The sequence below is a fragment of the Mauremys reevesii genome, linkage group 22 (assembly GCF_016161935.1).
Source record: "Mauremys reevesii isolate NIE-2019 linkage group 22, ASM1616193v1, whole genome shotgun sequence".
NCBI lineage: Eukaryota > Metazoa > Chordata > Testudines > Geoemydidae > Mauremys > Mauremys reevesii.
The window spans coordinates 12,014,009-12,034,250 of NC_052644.1; the positions used below are offsets into that span (position 1 = coordinate 12,014,009).

A 20,242-nucleotide genomic window follows, 5' to 3' on the forward strand; every position below is an offset into this window, starting at 1 on the left:
ATCCTGCAAATGCACAAGAGGACTGAATTGAGGGTGCCAGGGCAACACTTTTATGGACATTTGCTAACCTGAGAATGCTTCACTTTGTAACCTTTTCATCCTGTTTAAAAACCTTGACTTTGTATTTCCTAATGATTTTATTGATGAAAGCAAACGTGAGTAAAGTTAAATGAAGGGTTTTTTGTTTGTTAATTTCCTTTGGTTTATTTAATAGAAAGAAAATCTTTTATCTCTGTGCTGTGTGATGGGGTGACCCCCCACTCCAGCCTGGAAGTTGTTGGAAAAGCCCTGCAGAGGGCTAGGGCTGGGGCTGGGTACGGTAAAACCCTGGCTGATTGGGGGAAGTGGCTGCAGCTGGGGCCATGCCCCAAACTGAGCAACAGGACCTTATAAGAAGGCCAGGGAAGCCAGAAGGATCAGTCTGTCTCTGTCTGTTGAGGGAGAAGGGCCTGGCTCCAGGGAACTAGAGACAGGGCACCTGAGTGGAGCAGGGCTGGGGAGCTCCAGCCTGGAAAGCCCCAGGCTGTGGCCTAGCAGAAGGCCAAAGGGTCCGGGGGTTGCAGAGGGCAGCCCAGGGTAGGCCAAGGCAGCAGGTCCAAACCCTCCTTGCCAGTGCTGACTGGCTGATACTGCAGTCTGCCCCAGGGCGTGGGAGCTAGACGATGACTGGCAGTAGCCTGATACTGAGGCGAGGTGGGGATAGTGGGTGGGGGTTAATCGGGGAGGGGAGACCCTGAGACTGAGGGGTTATTGCCAGGGGGCAGCACCCCTGCTAAAGGGGCACCAGGTCCAAGGAGGGTACAGGGGTCAGGGGATAGGCGGATCAGTGGCTTGCAGAGGGCACTCTGGAGCCGGAATGAGTTAATTCCCAGAAGTCACCAGCAGGAGACGCTGTGGGGGTGAGTCCGCACCTCTACAAGCTGTTTACACAACAAAGCTCTTATTCATGCATTGGTTTGGTCTATATTTTATTGCCATTGTTATCTTGGTGAAAATCCCTGTTTCACCACTCAGTGCTGTGTTGATCAGAGTATTGAAAGTCATTAAATTAAACTGCATTAAAACAAAACTCATTTTATGCAACTTCAGGGTCAGTGAAAGTTCTCAGTTATAACCCTGAATGTGCAAGAAGCAGATAAACGATATCCAAGAAAAAGAGCTGGAATTTTGCATCTTGTTTTCACCTAGGCCTTACTGAGGACAGTAGCAAACACCTGCCCTTTGCGAAGGAACACAGCACCATACTGCAGCACAAACCCCACTGAGCACAGCAGGGGGCTGTCCTGGTTATCCAGCTCTGGCCCTGTTTCATTATAAACTTCCTGTCTGTGATGATGATCTGGTAAGAAGGGGGCAATCAGCTGTCAAAGGTAGCTGTTGCCATGGCAGCCAGGGTGCTAGTCATTCTCCCCAAGTATGAAAATGAACCAGAGGGAGGGAGTGCTGAGTCTCTGATGTCACAATGCTACTGCTCAGGCAGCACCAGTGGGTAGCAAATGTGTGGTGTGTATGTGTGATTGGGGGTGGGGGGAGGCTTTCCCTGTTTTCACACATTTCATAAATAAGCCAACATAACTACCCAGAATACACATTAATGATGATTCCACCCACATGATAATTAGTCGCTGAAATTTGATTCAAATCTCACATGGCATGTTTAGAAACAAGGGTTCCAAAAAAGGAGAGGCCTTGTAAAACAGAAAATGTTGATCCTCTGTTGTATTTGTGGTTGTGTTAAAATTGAATACTGTGACTTTAAATGTTGGGCAGGGTTCCTGGGCGTGCTTGCATGCTAGGGAGCTCGGTAAGGCAGCACACAATTGGGGCATAGCAGCAGCCAGTCAGCAGGTCCCCAGTGAGTTTTGCCTCCTGTTATAGGCAGTAGCCTGCTTTCTCTCCCTCTGAGTTTTGGGTTCTTACGTGTTATTGTTCTGGCTCCTAAGAAACAAATTAGCGAGACTTTGTGAACGTCCAGCAAGAGTATTTTATAAATTCTCTAACCTGTCTGCTTGTGTGCCACAAAACATGAAAGGTACAATCTCATCCAAAATAAAATAAACTTATGAAGCCAAATGTCCTTTTGAAACAAAAAAATGGAACCATTTCATTCTGGTCAGGTTGATCTTAATGAAGCACTTCACTTTTCCTTTCCCTTTCACAGGGAGGAACCTAAATTAAGTTTCCCTACAACCATGATTGGAATAGTGAAGCAAAGCCTCACTAGGGCTATGGCTACACTTGCACTTTAAAGCGCTGCTGCGGCAGCACTTTGAAGCACTAAGTGTAGTCAAAGCGCCAGCGCTGGGAGAGAGCTCTCCCAGCGCTGTCTGTGTTCCACCTCCCTGTGGGGAATAACGTACAGCGCTGGGAGCCGCGCTCCCAGCGCTGGGGCTTTGACCACACTGGCGCTTTGCAGCGCCGCAATTTGCAGCGCTGGAGAGGGTGTGTTTTCACACCCTGCTGCAGCGCTGCAAATTTGCAAGTGTAGCCATGGCCTAGAAGCCAAGCAGCTCGGAAAGAATGGGATCATCACAATACAGTAGAACCCTGTTTATCTGACCCTCCATTATCCGGTTCTCCGTATTAACCCCACAACCAGCGCACACAGGTCAGGAATTGGGCAATCTCTCCTATGGTCCCTAGATGGCTCTGCAGCCTGGCACGTTCCCATTCATCCGCTTATCCGAGGTTTTGGTTAACCAATCTGCCCCTGGTCCCAATTCGATGGGATAAAGGGGGTTCTTCTCTCCTTGAGAGCGATCATTTGATGCAAGTGATCTGCTGCTGGTGTTATTCCTCATGGAAAAGTACAAATTGCAAAACTGATGGGAGGGGCCTTCTGAGGTGATAGGGAGGGGTCATGCTGTTACCTGCAATGTACACAGGCCCTACAGCAGGGATGCACCTTGGACTGTGCATATAAACGGGTTAAAAATGCATCACAACAGTGAAGCCATTGTCAAGATGATATTCTGTGCAGAGGATTGTAAGACAGCCCTTGTTCCTGATCTGCGGCCTGAATGCCATAGGGATATCCCACTTGAGAGCATTGAGGTGTGTGAAGAGGTCACGTTAAGTGAAAAGACAGTGGTCATGGCTGTGCTGCAAAGTCACTGGCAGGTATGATCAAGCAGGCCAGGCCTGACTCACAAAAGTTACCTAAGATGAACACTGTAGGATCACAACCTGCACCCAGCAAAGCATCCCACATAACTAGTACATTTGGCAGCAAGTTGTGACAAAGTCCCTCCTCTACTCTGGTGGGTCCTGTGCTTATTGGCAGATTTGCTCACCTCAGTGATCTTCCCCACAGTCTGGGTTGACTCCTCCTGTCTCTGATCAGGAGTGGGAGGTTTGGGGGGAACCTGGGCCCACCCTCTACTCTGGGTTCCAGCCCAGAGCCCTGTGGATTGCAGCTGTCTATAGTGTCTCCTGTACCAGCTGCATGACAGCTATAACTCCCTGGGCTACTTCCCCATGGCCTCCTCCAACACCTTCTTTATCCTCACCACAGGACCTTCCTCCTGGTGTCTGATAATGCTTGTACTCCTTAGTCCTCCAGCAGCACACCCTCTCATAATAATAATTGAAGATATATCAGTCTCCTACAACTGGAAGGGACCTTGAAAGGTCAGTGAGTCCAGGCCCCTGCCTTCACTAGCAGGACCAATTTTTGCCCTAGATTCCTAAATGGCCCTTTCAAGGATTGACCTCACAACCCTGGTTTTAGCAGGGCAATGCTCAAACCACTGAGCTATCTCTCCCCCACTCAGCTCCTGGTGCTTCTTGCTCCCAGCTCCTCATGTGCACTTCCTCTCCTCTGGCTCCCCACTCCCTGACTGGAGTGAGCTCCTTTTTAAACCCAGGTGCCCTGATTAGCCTGCCTTGATTGGCTGCAGGTGTTCTAATCAGCCTGTCTGCCTTAATTGGTTCTAGCAGATTCCTGATTACTCTAGTGCAGACCCTGCTCTGGTCACTCAGGGAACAGAAAACTACTCACCGAGTGACCAGTATATTTGCCCTCTACCAGACTCTTGTACCCCACTGGCCTGGGTCTGTCATATATCCCTCCCCCCTGCTCAACACGAAGGGGTTGGGCAGCTTGGGAAGCCAGACAGTGCACACATGACAAGCCATCGGCATTGCCGTGACGGCTCCCTGCTCTGTGTTGCACACGGAACTGGAAAGGTTGGAGGGATAAGAACCACCTGGTCACCCTTGTGGTGTTCTCCTTGTTCCGCTGCATCCATTGAAGAGGGGCATGGTCAGTCACGAGGACAAATCTGCGTCCGAGCAAGTAGCGCAATACTTCCATGGCACATTTTACGGCGAGGCACTCTCTCTCCACCACTGCATATTTTTGTTACCTCGGAAGGAGTTTCCTACTGAGGTAGAGAATTGGGTGTTCCTCCTCCCCGACCATCTGTGATAGAACGGCCCCCAACCCTACTTCCAATGCATCTGTCTGCAGGATAAATTCCTTGGTGAAATCAGGGGTTATCAGTATGGAGTTACTGCAGAGGGCAGTCCTTAGGTCTGTGAATGCTTCCTCTGCTGCGTCAGACCATCTCACCAGATCCGGTCCACGGGCTTTCCCTAGGTCTGTCAGGGGGCTTGCCCTTGTGGCAAAGTGGGGGATAAATCGTCGGTAATACCCCACTACATCTAGGAATGCCCGGACTTGTTTCTTGCGACGTGGTCGGGGCCAATTTTGGATGGCCTCCAACGTGTTCACTTGGGGTTTTACCAGACCTTTTCCCACAATGTAGCCAAGATATTTGGCCTCTATAAACCCTACAGTGCACTTGGCAGGGTTTGCTGTAAGGCCACCTCGCCTGAAGGTATCAAGGACCGCCTCCACCTTCTCTAGGTGGGTTTCCCAGTCTGGGGTATGAATGACCACATCGTCCAAGTAGGCAGCAGCATAACTGTTATGTGGACGTAGTAGCTTGTCCATGAGGTGCTGGAAAGTAGCTGGGGCCCCATGTAATCCAAAAGGGAAGACAGTATATTGAAAAAGACCCTCTGGTGTAGAGAACGCAGTATTTTCCTTTGCGTTTTCCGCAAGGGGAATCTGCCAGTACCCCTTTGTCAAGTCTAGAGTAGTCAAGTACCGAGCATTCCCCAGACGGTCCACTAGCTCATCTATGCGAGGTATGGGGTATGCGTCAAACTGGGATACTTCGTTTAGTCGCCGGAAGTCATTGCAAAACCTTGTGGTGCCATCAGATTTGGGCACCAGCACGATTGGGCTGGACCACTGACTGTGGGATTCTTCGATGATCCCCAACTTCAGCATTTTTTTACTTCTGCTTTTATTTCCTCCCTTTTGGCCACTGGTACCCGATAGGGCCTCATTGTTATTCTGGCCCCAGGGTTTGTGACGATGTGGTGATATGTCTCGGTTGTTCGACCCGGTTTTGTCGAGAACACATCTTGGTTCCGGAAGATCATCTCAGACACCTCGTTCTTCAGGTCTGATGTTAAATCGGGAGACACTCTCACCTGTTTGGAAGGCTTGTTTTCCTGGGTTAGGTCTTTTTGGACAGTTATGCACGCCTCTTGTGCATGCCAGGGTTTCAGAAGGTTGATGTGATAAATCTGTTCTTGTTTTCGGCTTCCTGGCTGCCGCACCTTGTAGGTTACTTCCCCGATGGGTTCAACCACCTCATAGGGCCCCTGCCATTGGACCAGAAGCTTGCTTTCTGCCATGGGTACCAAAGCCATCACCCGATCCCCTGGTTGGAACTGTCGGGCTTTTGCCTGGTAATTGTAATAGGTTCTCTGGGCCTCCTGTGCCTTTTCCAAATGTTCCCGTACAATAGGGGTGACCCGGGCTATCCGGTCTCGCATCTGTATTACATGTTCTATTATATTTCTCCCCTCATTGGGTTCCTCTTCCCAAATCTCTTTGGCGATATCTAGTATGCCACAGGGGTAACTCGAAGGGGGAAAACCCAGTTGAGGCCTGAGGTACCTCCCGGATAGCAAACATAAGGTAGGGCAGTAGGGTGTCCCAATCCTTCCGGTCCCGACTTACCACCTTCCTTATCATAGCCTTGAGGGTTTGGTTAAACCTTTCTACCAACCCATCAGTCTGCGGATGGTAGACTGAAGTTCTCAGGATATGTATATGGAGCAGTGTACAGAGGTCATTCATTAGCTTTGACATATATGGGGTTCCTTGGTCTGTTAATATCTCCTTTGGTAGCCCCACTCAGGCAAAGATCCTCACCAGCTCTTTGGCTATTGTTTTAGAGGCCATGTTCCGCAGGGGGACGGCTTCTGGGTAGCGAGTAGCATAGTCCAAAACAAAAAGTATATATTGGTGGCCCCGAGCCGTCTTCTCCAGGGGTCCCACTAGGTCTATGGCTGTTCGCTCAAAGGGGACCTCTATGATGGGAAGCGGTACTAAAGGTGCCCTCAGGTGGGGACGGAGACTGTGCAGCTGACACTCTGGGCAGGACGCACAGTACCTCCACACTTCTTCATGTACTCCGGGCCAGAAGAACCATTGTAGGACTCATGCCAGGGTCTTCTCTACCCCCAAGTGCCCCCCAAAAAGATGACTATAAGCAAGACTTAATACAGCGTTCTGATGTTTTTGAGGTACTAGGATCTGCTGTACCTCCAGCCCCTGTACTGGTGCAACCCGGTATAAGAGATTCTTCTTCATTATGAAGTAGGGTCCTGGTCCCTGGGTTTTCCCTTCCACGGGGACCCCATCTATTTCAGTCACCTCCTTTCTAATGTTGTCGTACCGTGGGTCTTCAGCCTGGTCCCGTCTAAAATTTCCTCTTCCGGGGCTAATCTGCCCAAGATCTGGGGCCCAGTCTCTGTTGCCTCTACTGGTTCAGAAGCGTTAGGGTGGGGGTCAGACTTGGGTGCTTCTCTCTCCTGGGTGGCCTCCTTTTCAGCTGCTCGGGTCCACCTACGAGAGCGACCCTCTGGCTTTTTATTATTACCTATTACCTTTTGGGCCAGTATTTGGGTTCCCAAGGCCTTAGCTGCCTTCCTTTCCCTTTTCAACTTTCTACCCTGTCTGGGAATGGAAAATAAATCTGGAGATATTTCAGAGAAGACTGGGGGTTGACAGTCACTGTGGAGGCCTCACTAACTTCAGGGTTCCCCTCTTTCTCCAATCCTCCTACTGGGAGTAAGTTTCCAAACCCTGGGAAGTCCCTCCCTATGAGCACCGGGTATGGGAGTTTAGGGACTACACCTACTGCTACCTCAGTAGTGTTCCCCTGAATCTCGATTTTTACTGGGATAGTGGGGTAATAACCAACTGTCCCATGGACGCATGTTATCCTTGTATGCTTAGCCCGCAGCAGCTGACTACACTTCATGAGCTTCCCCGAGACAAGTGTGATGGCACTCCCCGAATCAACCAATGCTGTGGTCTCTACCCCGTTTAGCTTTACTGGTCTTGTGTACATATGTGGGGTTAGTGAGACCCTCAGAAGGTGGATTAGGGAGCATGCAACTGCCCAGTTCCCCAGGTTACACTGCATCGGCTCCTCAGCATTGGGACACTGTGCAGCTATATGTCCCCACTCCCCGCAGGCATAACATCTGTATGGGGCCCTAGGCATTCCCCGGTCTCCTGGTTTGGGCAATCTAACATCATGATCCTCTTCTCCCTCCATGCTCCGACTCTTTGTGGCTTCTGATGGGCCTTCAGCCCCCCTCTTTTTCCATCTGGGCCCTCCTGGTGGCCCAGTCACCCGAGCTCTAGGGCTTGGTGCTGCTAGTTTAACCCGGGGTGCCTCTTCCTTAACTGGTCAGGTCAGCTCCCTCGCCATCCTTCACCTCTCTACCAGTGCAACAACCTCATCATAGGTGGAGGGTTCATTCTGGCTTACCCAGGCACGGAGGTCTGGCGGTCGTCCCCTCATGTATCGGTCAATGACCAGAACCTCTAGTATCTCTTCCGGACTCCGGGATTCCGTTCACAACCACTTTCGTGCGAGATGGATGAGGTCATACAATTGAGACCGCGGGGTTTTGTTTTCCTGGTACCTCCACTCGTGCTACCACTGGGCCCGCACTGCAGTTGTTACCCCAGATCTGGCCAGGATCTCTGCTTTCAGCTGGGGGTAGTCTGCTGCAGCCTCTTCAGGCAGATCATAGTAGGCCTTATGGGCCTCCCCACACAGGATTGGGGCAAGGACGCCAGACCACTGATCTCGAGGCCAGGCCTCCCATAGGGCTGTCCTCTCAAAGGCCAGAAGGTACACCTCTATATCATCCTCCCGCGTCATTTTCTGCAGCCAATGGCTGGCCCATATGATCTGCGTACCAGAAATGTCCATGTACCAGAAACACAGATGCAGGTGAGCAACCGTTTTCATGTTCTCTCTGCAGGTACTAGTGCAGACGATGGAGTGGATGATACATCTGAGGGAACAGAGCAGAAGGAGACTCCACTGATTGGAAGGCATGAGATGCACCGTCCTAGGGATGGGGATTCCATGACCACCACTCCCAAGAGGAGGAGGAGGAGGGTGGTGGTGGTTGGGGACTCTCTCCTCAGGGGGACTGAGTCATCTATCTGCCGCCCTGACCGGGAAAACCGAGAGGTGTGCTGCTTGCCAGGGGCTAGGATTCACAATGTGACGGAGAGACTGCCGAGACTCATCAAGCCCTCGGATCACTACCCCTTCCTGCTTCTCCACGTGGGCACCAATGATACTGCCAAGAATGACCTTGAGCGTATCACTGCAGACTACGTGGCTCTGGGAAGAAGGATAAAGGAGTTTGAGGCGCAAGTGGTGTTCTCGTCTATCCTCCCTGTGGCAGGAAAAGGCCAGGGTAGAGACCATCGAATCGTGGAAATCAACGAATGGCTACGCAGATGGTGTCAGAGAGAAGGGTTTGGATTCTTTGACCATGGGATGGTCTTCCAAGAAGAAGGATTGCTAGGCAGAGATGGCCTCCACCTCATGAAGAGATGGAAGAGCATCTTTGCAAGCAGGCTGGCTAACCTAGTGAGGAGGGCTTTAAACTAGGTTCACCGGGGGAAGGAGACCAAAGCCCCAAGGTAAGTGGGGAAGTGGGATATCGGGAGAAAGCACAAGTAGGTGAGTGCAAGAGGGGAGGGCTCCAGCCCCATACTGGGACACCAGGACGATCAGTGAGTTATCTTACATGCCTATACACAAATGCAAGAAGCCTGGGGAACAAGCAGGGAGAACTAGAAGTCCTGGCACATTCAAGGAATTATGATGTAATTGGAATAACAGAGACTTGGTGGGATAACTCACATGATTGGAGTACTGTCATGGATGGATATCAACTGTTCAGGAAGGATAGGCAGGGCAGAAAAGGTGGGGGAGTTGCATTGTATGTAAGAGAGCAGTATCACTGCTCAGAGCTCCAGTATGAAACTGCAGAAAAATCTGAGAGTCTCTGGATTAAATTTAGAAGTATGAACAACAAGGGTGATGTCATGGTGGGAGTCTGCTACAGACCACCAGACCAGGGGGATGAGGTGGACGAGGCTTTCTTCCAGCAACTAACAGAAGTTGCTAGATCACAGGCCCTGGTTCTCATGGGTGACTTTAATCACCCCAATATCTGCTGGGAGAGCAATACGGCAGTGCACAGACAATCCAGGAAGTTTCTGGAAAGTGTAGGGGACAATTTCCTGGTACAAGTGCTGGAGGAACCAACTAGGGGAAAAGCTCTTCTTGACCTGCTGCTCACAAACAGGGAAGAAATAGTTGAGGAAACAATAGTGCATGGGAACCTGGGAGGCAGTGACCATGAGATGGTCGAGTTCAGGATCCTGACACAAGGAAGAAAGGAGAGCAGTAGAATAGAGACCCTAGACTTCAGAAAAGCAGACTTCGACTCCCTCAGGGAACTGATGGGCAAGGTCCCCTGGGAGAATAACATGATGGGGAAAGGAGTCGAGGAAAGCTGGCTGTATTTTAAAGAATCCTTATTGAGGTTGCAGGAACAAACCATCCCAATGTGTAGGAAGAAAAGTAAATATGGCAGGCGACCAGCTTGGCTTAACAGTGAAATCCTTGCTCGTCTTAAACACAAAAAAACAGCTTACAAGAAGTGGAAGATTGGACAAATAACCAGGGAGGAGTATAAAAGTATTGCTCAGGCATGCAGGAGTGAAATTAGGAAGGCCAAATCACACTTGGAGTTGCAGCTGGCCGGAGATGTTAGGAGTAACAAGAAGGGTTTCTTTAGGTATGTTAGCAACAGGAAGAAAGTCAAGGAAAGTGTGGGCCCCTTGCTGAATGAGGGAGGGAACCTAGTGACAGAGGATGTGAAGAAAGCTAGTGTACTCAATGCTTTTTTTGCCTCTGTCTTCACAGACAAGGTCAGCTCCTAGACAGCTGCACTCTGCAGCACGGTATGGGGAGGAGGTGACCAGCTCTCTGTGGAGAAAGAAGTAGTTTGGGACTATTTAGAAAAGCTGGACGAGCACAAGTCCATGGGGCTGGATGCGCTGCATCCGAGGGTGCTAAAGGAGTTGGCCGATGAGATTGCAGAGCCATTGGCCATTATCTTTGAAAAATCATGGCGATCGGGGGAGGTCCCGGATGACTGGAAAAAAGCTAATGTAGTGCCCATCTTTAAAAAAGGGAAGAAGGAAGATCCAGGGAACTACAGGCCAGTGAGTCTCACCTCAGTCCCTGGAAAAATCATGGAACAGGTCCTCAAGGAATCAATTCTGAACCACTTAAAGGAGGGGGAAGTGATCAGGAACAGTCAGCATGGATTCACCAAGGGCAAGTCATGCCTGACTAACCTAATTGCCTTCTATGATGAGATAACCAGCTCTGTGGATGAGGGGAAGGCAGTGGATGTGCTATTTCTGGACTTTAGCAAAGCTTTTGATACAGTTTCCCACAGTATTCTTGCCAGCAAGTTAAAGAAGTCTGGGCTGGATGAATGGACGGTAAGGTGGATAGAAAACTGGCTAGATGGTCGGGCTCAACGGGTAGTGATCAATGGTTCCATGTCTAGTTGGCAGCCGGTATCAAGTGGAGTGCCCCAAGGGTTGGTGCTGGGGCCGGTTTTGTTCAATATCTTCATTAACGATCTGGAGGATGGTGTGGACTGCACCCTTAGCAAGTTTGCAGATGACACTAAATTGGGAGGAGTGGTTGATACGCTGGAGGGTAGGGATAGGATACAGAGAGACCTAGGCAAATTAGAGGATTGGGCCAAAATAAATATGATGAGGTTCAACAAGGACAAGTGCAGAGTCCTGCATTTAGGACGGAAGAATCCCATGCACTGCTATAGACTAGGGACCGAATGGCTGGGCAGCAGTTCTGCAGAAAGGGACCTAGGGGTTACAGTGGACGAAAAGCTGAATATGAGTCAACAGTGTGCCCTTGTTGCCAAGAAGGCTAATGGCATTTTGGGTTGTATAAGTAGGGGCATTTCCAGCAGATCGAGGGATGTGATCATTCCCCTCTATTCAGCACTGGTGAGGCCTCATTTGGAGTACTGTGTCCAGTTTTGGGCCCCACAGTACAAGAAGGATGTGGATAAATTGGAGAGAGTCCAGCGGAGGGCAACAAAAATGATTAGGGGGCTGGAGCACATGACTTATGAGGAGAGGCTGAGGGAACTGAGATTGTTTAGCCTGCAGAAGAGAAGAATGAGGGGGGATTTGATAGCTGCTTTCAACTACCTGAAAGGGGGTTCCAAAGAGGATGGATCTAGACTGTTCTCAGTGGTAGAAGATGACAGAACAAGGAGTAATGGTCTCAAGTTGCAGAGGGGGAGGTTTAGGTTGGAAATTAGGAAAAACTTTTTCACTAGTAGGGTGGTGAAGCACTGGAATGGGTTACCTAGGGAGGTGGTGGAATCTCCTTCCTTAGAGGTTTTTAAGGTCAGGCTTGACAAAGCCCTAGCTGGGATGATTTAGTTGGGTTTGGTCCTGCTTTGAGCAGGGGGTTGGACTAGATGACCTCCTGAGGTCCCTTCCAACCCTGAGATTCTATGATTCTATGGCCACGGTTCAGCTCTGTAAGGGTCTTTACTTGGTCTCTATGCACTGCCCCGCCCTGAGTACCAACTCCGCAGCTCCCATTGGCCAGGAACTGCAGCCAATGGGAGCTCTGGAGGCAGCGCCTGCGGGTAGCGGCTCACTGAGACCCCCTGTCACGGCCCACCTAGGAGCTGCTGCTGCAGGGTTGTGTGTACCGGTCACTTTGGGAGCTGCAGTGCCTGGGGTAAGTGCCACCCCTCCTGTACCCCAACCCCCCGAGCACAGAACCCACACCCAAATTTCCTCCCAGAGCTTTTCTTGTCTTCCTTTCACCCAAAACCATCCTTCTTCTCCTGGGCTGCAAGTAGCCATCCCTGGGAAGCCAAGAGGCAGGCACAGGATTCTACCTCCCAGCAGCCAACTGCACCTCCCAGGCTTTGCAGAATGAATAGTGACGCTCTACTAACCCCACTTAGCCACACTGAGGCACTTAGCTTCTGCCCTGCCTTCCTGAGCTCGACTTTCCTCTTTTGCCCCATTCCTGCCTCACTTCCTCCTTTGGCAAGTCATGCAAAGGAGGCCAGCAGGAAGAGCCACCTCCACAGGCCAACCTCCAAGGGCAGAGGAGACCAAGCCACATGTCTCCAAAAGGTGACTGGCCCAGATCCTCTAGCTTTCCCCTGCTGCTGCCAAGGCTCTTTCTCAGCTCATTTCACCACCCTCTGTCCTGCAGGGGTTGGGGTGATCGCAGGTGTTACCCAAAATTGGGCCAGCTAGTAAGCGTAGGGAGGACTAATGACCCATCAGAGTTTGGCAGAAAGCAGCACGTTTATTATACTGACAGCTAAGCTCCAAAGAACCAGGGGAGAAGGTCACACTCACATACTCACTCTCCCAGGACAGGCTCAGCACTGGAGATGTCAGGATTCTGCAAGGTAAGTGTGGGAATATGTTGCTAACTTGGCAGATGGGTATGTGAGAGCTGGAGTGTTTAGACTTCAAGGACGAGGCTAGTTCTTATCTGCTGGTAGGCAGTAAACAGGATAATAAATTAGAAGGTTATACAGAATGGCAATTATCCAATGAAGTTACAGTTGTGCCTGTGTGTACCTTATTAACCAATTAGCAATTGCTTGATTGCCTGTCTCAAGTGTATAAAGATGTATGCTGGAGAGAAATAAATGACTCTGCTACCAATCATATTGACTGCTGAGCTTTGTCCATGTCCGCCTGCGATGCAACAAATGGTGACCCCGACGTGATTCGTATCGAATGATGAAAGTGTCGGTGGCCTGACTCAGGCGGAGAAGCCCTGAGCTCAGAGGCGAGCGTCCGAAAAGAGAGGCGCACCTGAGCTCAGAGGTGAGCGGCTAACCCTGACGTGACTCGTATCGAATGATGATAGTGTCGGGAGCCTGAGCCCAGAGGCGAGTGGCTGGGAGCCTGAGCCCAGAGGTGGGGAGTGCTTGCCCGACGTGATTCGAATCGAATGATGATAGTGTCGGAAGCCTGAGCCCAGAGGCGAGCGGCTGGGAGCCTGAGCCCAGAGGCGAGCGGAGGAGCTGCGGCGGGGAGTGCTGGAGAAGCCCCCGGGCGTCCGAAAAGAGAGGCGCACCTGAGCCCTGAGGAGAGCGGCTATAAGCCGCGGAGGAGAGGGGCGGCTATAAGTCGCGGAGGAAAGCGGCGGCTATAAGCCGCGGAGGAGAAGGGCGGCTATAAGCCGCGGTGGAGAAGGGCAGAGCAGCTAACGTGAGTACCGCTGTATCAGCTGAAGAAAAGATAACACAGAAGCCTTTATTGCACATTATGAACTGACAGGGGGAAAGAATCTCTCCTGCTGCACTGATTCACTTATTAAGAAGAGAGGGGGAGTTGGGGAGGCTCCTCCTGACCGCCCTTCGGGCACAGGACGAGGAGGTGCTCCGCTGGAAGCGAGCCCTGGACGGGAAGACGTTGGAGTGCACGGCGCAGGCAGAGGCTTGTGCCGTGGCCCCAGAGGTCGTTTGGACCTACAAGCAAGTAAGTTGTTTTGGCAGGAGCCTGGAGAAGGCGTCCTACGCTGGCTGGTCTGAGCCGGGGACAGTGCCGGGAAAACCGTTATGCTTCTCCGGTATGAGCAGCAACAGCTGGGTGTTTTGACACAGGCTGCACAGATTAAAAGAAGCCAAGCAGGGAAGGAGAGAGAACAGAATGATTTAACCCAAGAAAGCTCATTCTTTTCTCGCCCCAGTCAAGGACACACGCCGTTCAGCTAAGACTTGGTGGACAGCCAAGGAAAAGCCGGGGCTTGACTGGGCCCAAAAAAGCTAATGAGAGCTGCAAAACCCTGCCAGGCACTAACGGAATGTGTTAGCTGTCTCCTTTCACAGGTATGGAAGAGCTGCCCAAAGATCCTAGCAGCCCTGCCATTTTTGCAACCAGGAGACTGACTGCCTGGACCCATGATTTTTACTGCAAAAGATCACTTCACATCAGGAGAATTTTCCTACTGATGATTGGCCTAATTTTTTTTTTTGTTTAGCTCCATTGTGCTTCTAAATAGCAGGAAAAAAGGACAAGGTGACAGGCTGGCAAACCTCTCCCTTGTCCGCTGCAGCCCCCATTGTGTTATTGGATTTTTTTTTGTTTTTTGAAAGAAGCAAAATTACTACAGGATGATGTCCTGGTAACTTTCCCCCGTAGAAGCTGACCCACGACGGTGGTGGAAAAGAAGAGAAAACACTCACGTCATTGACATTGCCAAAGTCCAGAAATTCCTGACTAAAAGGACATTGAGAACGGACCCTGGTGAAGAAATAAAGAATTGTGCACTGGCAGGAAGAAATTTGGGACTCCTGCTGAGAAATGTGGTATTAATTGGCTTTTGGGATTTATTTTACAGGCTGCGCCCTGTGTTTTGGATACATTTTTTTTAGCATGTATTGCCCCCCCCCTATTTTGGTAGCCCTCCCTAATTGGATTGTAAATGATATGCCCTTATTTTGTTTTTATTGTTGAAGCTCCGCTAAGCCCAGTATAGGTTGGAGTTGGTGAGTTACATGTTGTTTTTGTCATTAGTTTCATGACCCAGAAGCTATTGGCAGAGATGGTATGGGCTATTACTGAGGCTGAGAAAGCATTGCCGTGGGAGCTAGTATGTTTGAAATTTTGAATGACCAGCTGATGGCCATTCGGAGTGATTTTGAGCACCAGGATAGCCCACTGCCCTTCCAGATATATTGGGAGTACCATCTGATCTGGGGTTGTAGAGACATACTTGGACACTGTTTGGGTGGAAGTGTGAATATTTGCAGTGCCCCTCCCCAGCATGTGGACCGGTTAGGTTGGGGGGTGAGGGCTCTCACATACCGAATCCTGCCGGATTCAAGGGGAGGATGAATGTGGAATTAATTAGCCCAGCTTTCTGAGTCTAATTGTTTGTTGTTTTTCAAGTTTGAGAAAACTCAGCCAAAAGGTTTGTTGAGTATTCTCAAGGGGGGAGTTGTGGGTTATTTAGGCATAAATTTAGGTAATTTGGGAGAATGGCTTTGAATTTATGTGACCCTAAGTACCTTTATGTAAAGTGCTTTTGTTAGTCTTATTAGACTTTTTGTAAATTTTGTGTTATGTGTTGATTATGGGTAGCTGTAAGATTGCTTGATATTAGATGTAGCCTATATTATAATAGATAGGTTGAAAGCAGATGTTGTAATTAAAGTTATGCATGAAAATGTAGCCCCCACGGTGGGAAAGTATAGATAATTGCTTGCAGTAGAGACTAGAAGGGTGGGGGCTAGTTAAGAAGTACACCCTCCTAGCTAAATTGATAGTGGAATAAGTTGGTGTTCATGTAAGGAACGGTTTAGCAAGAGGAAAAAAGGATCGGGCCCAGGCGGGTAGGCAACAGACAGAGAATCTGAAGAGGAAAAAAGGATCGGGCCCAGGTGGCCAGGCTACAGACAAAAACTTGGGAATTTCAAATATTCAGGGGGATACTTGGAATGGTGATTTAAGTTGAGAAAGGTTGTTGTTGGAGTACAAGCGAGTAATTTAAGGCAGAGTAAAAAGTTAATTTTGTGGTTGCTAAAGGGAATAATAGCTGAATTTTGTAAAAATGCTAGAGAAAAGTTTTTGGTGTTTTGAAATGTTTGTAAATAAATGTAGGCAAAGAAATTAGTTTGCAATTGTTTGGCCATAAATAATTTTGCATTAGCTGAAGAATGTATATAGTGCTATGTAATTGAGATTGTATTAGGTTTTATGGGCATATAAGTGGTGATGTTTTTTTTTTTTAGTGTTTAAAAGCAGAAGTTAATGGTAAAATTTTAAGCTGTGATTAGCTTTGAATTTTAGAAGTAAGCTAGGAAGCAATTGTATTAATGTAAATGATTTACCTGATGAAGTAATTCCCCTGTTTTGCCTGCAAGCTATATAGGGTTTTGGTATATTTTAAGTAATGATTAATTGCCCAGTAGGGGTAGTTTTGTTTTTGTTTTTTAGCTATTATAGAAAATTGGTGTTAGCTGTATAGCATTTAATGTACCGTGCATTTATTTATAGAGTTTAAATTTATGTTTTGTGTTTTATGTTTTGTTTTGTGGTGTTTGTTTTTCTGGCCAGAATTATTGTTGTGTTGTTAAGATTTTTATGTGGTTTATGTTGTGTTTTTTCTAGGACCCCCCCTCCCTCAGTGTCAGTTTGATCACCTGACATATGAGGGATCAATTGGTAACAGAAATTTGTCACAAGATGGTGTGCAATAGAGAAGGGGGGAATCCTGCAGAATTTATATTTGTTTTGTTTTGTTTTGTTGTTTTATGTTTGTTTGTTTGGTGCTGTTGATGTTATGTGTTAAGAATTGCATGGTTATAGATGAGCCCTATAGATTAAGGAAGTATTATTTGGTTTTGGTTTTGTTTTGTTTAATTGGTTATTGTTATTATATTTTTTGCTTTGTTTTGCATGCCCCTTTTTTGTGTGTTTTGGAATAGAGGGGGAGATATGGATGTGGGGTTGCATTTTCCCTATGCTGCTTTGGTGGAAAGTTACAGTAGCGTGGTCACAAGAACAGAGGGATGAGATAAAGTTGTTATGAGAAAGTAGGGAATTGCCAGAGCGAGGCAAATGCCAGGAACAGGGAGATTTCTGGCTGTGGTCATGGATGTCGTCGCTATGTGGCTGGGCTGTATATTTACTGCAAGGTTTTATGCTAGGGATGCTGTGTATTTTTGCTGCTTGCTTTTTGTATTTTTGCTATTTGTGTGGCCGCCGTTGCTGTTGTGTGGCACGCACATTGGCAGAACCCTCCTGGCCCCCTTGGGCCACTTGCATTACCTGGAGGAGGGATGTATAGGTGAGAGCAGGGCACTGCGGAAGATATTGTTATGGTTTAGTTAGGCAGCTGATGTTTTTATTTGCCTTTTTGCTTTGGCTTGTGTAGATTGTAGTATTGATATTTTGAGCTTGGGAATGTTTTGCTATTGCCTTTCCTTGTTTTGATTTTGAGTAAAGGGGGGAGGTGTGGGAATATGTTGCTAACTTGGCAGATGGGTATGTGAGAGCTGGAGTGTTTAGACTTCAAGGACGAGGCTAGTTCTTATCTGCTGGTAGGCAGTAAACAGGATAATAAATTAGAAGGTTATACAGAATGGCAATTATCCAATGAAGTTACAGTTGTGCCTGTGTGTACCTTATTAACCAATTAGCAATTGCTTGATTGCCTGTCTCAAGTGTATAAAGATGTATGCTGGAGAGAAATAAATGACTCTGCTACCAATTATATTGACTGCTGAGCTTTGTCCATGTCCGCCTGCGATGCAACAGGTAAGTGTCCCACAGCGCCGTGATGGATGGTGTGATGAAGGTGTGTCTTCCTGATGCACAATGAAATGCAACACAGTGAACCACTGGCTAGGTGGTCTGGGCAAAGGGCATTCAGTGGAGGTACAAGCTTGTGAGTGCACTCCTGAGCACATGGCCTCTTCCCCTTTTAAGGACCTGCTCCTCATGGCCTGCGACTAGAGATGACTTGGCTGCATCTGGTGGGTCACACTCCACCTTGGGCAGTGTCCCTGCTCTGGGTGTCCATGCTCTGGGATGAGCAATGCCTAAATAGAATTCCAGACACCTTGTCTACTTGGAAGCTCTTCTGCTCTGCAACCAGCCCATTCATCCCACAAACATTCCAGGAGAGAGGGGGAGGGGGAAAGCCACTTCACAGGCATTCAGAGAGGGAGAGGAGACAAAAACGGGTGGGGGGGGGAAGTATAACAGACCTTTTGAGCATAGAAATCACTGCTGCTCCTACAACAGCAGGGACAGGCCAGGAGGAGCTGGCAGGGCAGGCTTAAGGCCGGGCTCCCCATGGCAGGAGAGAAGAAGAAGACTGGGCCCCTGGAGGGGCAGGCTGGGGCTTCCTGGATCCCATTTGCTCACAGCCAGTGCCCTGCCCCCACTCTCAAGCCATCCATGGTGCCCCCAGGTCGGCCAGAATGGAGCAGTGGTTTTCACTGCACCAAGGCCACTTATGGCTTACAGGCAACTCCTAGATCCACCACAGCCCACCATCTCAGCCAGAAAGGAGCCCACTCAGCCTCACCATTGCTTCTTTTCCTTCCACCCAGAACCCGCCTTCCTCTCCTGGCCTGCAAGTAGCCACCCCTGGGATGCCAAGAGGCAGGCACAGGATCCTGCCTCCCCGCAGCCAACCGCACCTCCCCAGGCTTTGGCAGAACGACTGGTGGTGCTCTACTATCCCCACTTAGCTGCACAGCTTCTTCCCTGACTTCCTCCACTCGACTTTCCTCTTTTGCCCCATTCCTGCCTCACTTCCTCCTTTGGCAAGTCACGCAAAGGAGGCCAGCAGGAAGTGACAGCCCCCATAGGCCAACCTCCAAGGGCAGAGAAGGCCAAGCCACAAGCCTCCAAAAGGTGACGGCCCAGATCCTCTAGGTTCTCCAGACTGACACCAAAGCACTTTCTCCACTGACATCAGCACCCTCTGTTATGCAGGGGGTGGAATTATCCCAAGGATAGGCCAATAGCAGAAGGAGGAGTACCTTCCTAGACAGCAAGGGGATCTGGGAAGAGGAAACCACCATGTTTCTACCTGGTTTTGAACCAAGGACCTTTTGCATGTTAGGCAAATGTGATAACCACTACACTACAGAAACTCCATCCACTTGGCTAGGGCTCGCCCTGGCACACACTGATGGGCAAACCTAGAGGAAAGTGGTGGCAGCTCTTTGATAGGTCAGCTGGTAGAGCAGAGGACTGGAGCTGGGTCTTAGGAAGTCATCCTTATGTCACCCTTGTGACTCCAGCTTGAGGGAGAGCTTCTTATTCTTCCCCTTGCTGACAAAGAGCAGGAGAAGAATGGAAGGTCAGGTGGGCCAACTCCGTGCAGAAGCCCATGCTGTCTTTTCCTTCTGCATAGCCCAAAATGAGGGACCTGTGGCAGTTAAAGGCACTGCTGCACTTTCAGAAAACAGCCCACCCCTGCACAAAGAAGGATAGACGAGTCTGCCAAAGCCTGGGCTTGAACCAGAGAACTTTAGTTTAGCGCTTTCCCAACTGAACTACTTCAGCAGCTGCTACATTTCTTTTTGTCCTACTGCTTTTCTGTCTGGGCTGTTTTTGTCAGCTGTGGCACAGAAAAAGGACTTATGAGTGGCCCATGAAGGCAAGATTAACTTTTGCCTTCCTTGTTCAGCTTTACTCGCTTCCTCGCCCTATTCCTGCCTTAGTTCCTGGGTTTTCTGAAGGTGACGGGGGCCCAGTGGTGTGAGGAGGAAGTGGGGCAGCTAGACTCTGTTGGCAAAAGTCCTGCCACCAGTTGCCACCTCACTGTCTTCTCCCAGCTTCACATATTGGCCGCCAGGGACTTGGTGCCCAGCAGCGCAATGGAAGGCAGTGGACAGCCACCCTCGCCTTGAAGCTCCGGCTCATTAAACCACATCTTCAATCAATGCTGGCCAATGAGAGACCAACATTGCTTGCTATTTTAGCACTTGAAAATGCCATTGTCCAGTCATTGAATCTCTCTAATGCTGTTACAGAACAAATGAAAATAGAATCTCAGTGTGACATTCTATACCTTTGGGGGAGCGTGCTGTAACCCCCATAGTCCTCATTTTCATATAATCGTGATCTTACATATAAAGCATGACTTGTAAGGTATCGGGGGAAAGGTTATGATCTGCTGAAAGTCATTTGTCTACCCATAGATGTATACCATTAATGTATATGAAGTTATGAGAATTGTGCAGTATGGTTGTCACTATGATGTAAGTTGGG

The 20,242-nt window shown here is 49.2% G+C and overlaps 1 non-coding gene across 1 annotated transcript; it reads right to left on the bottom strand.

The window, feature by feature from the left end:
• Positions 1–19,046: 19,046 nt before the first annotated feature.
• TRNAV-AAC lies at positions 19,047–19,119 on the bottom strand. The gene has a single exon. It is a non-coding gene; the product is annotated as a tRNA-Val (tRNA).
• Positions 19,120–20,242: the final 1,123 nt, after the last annotated feature.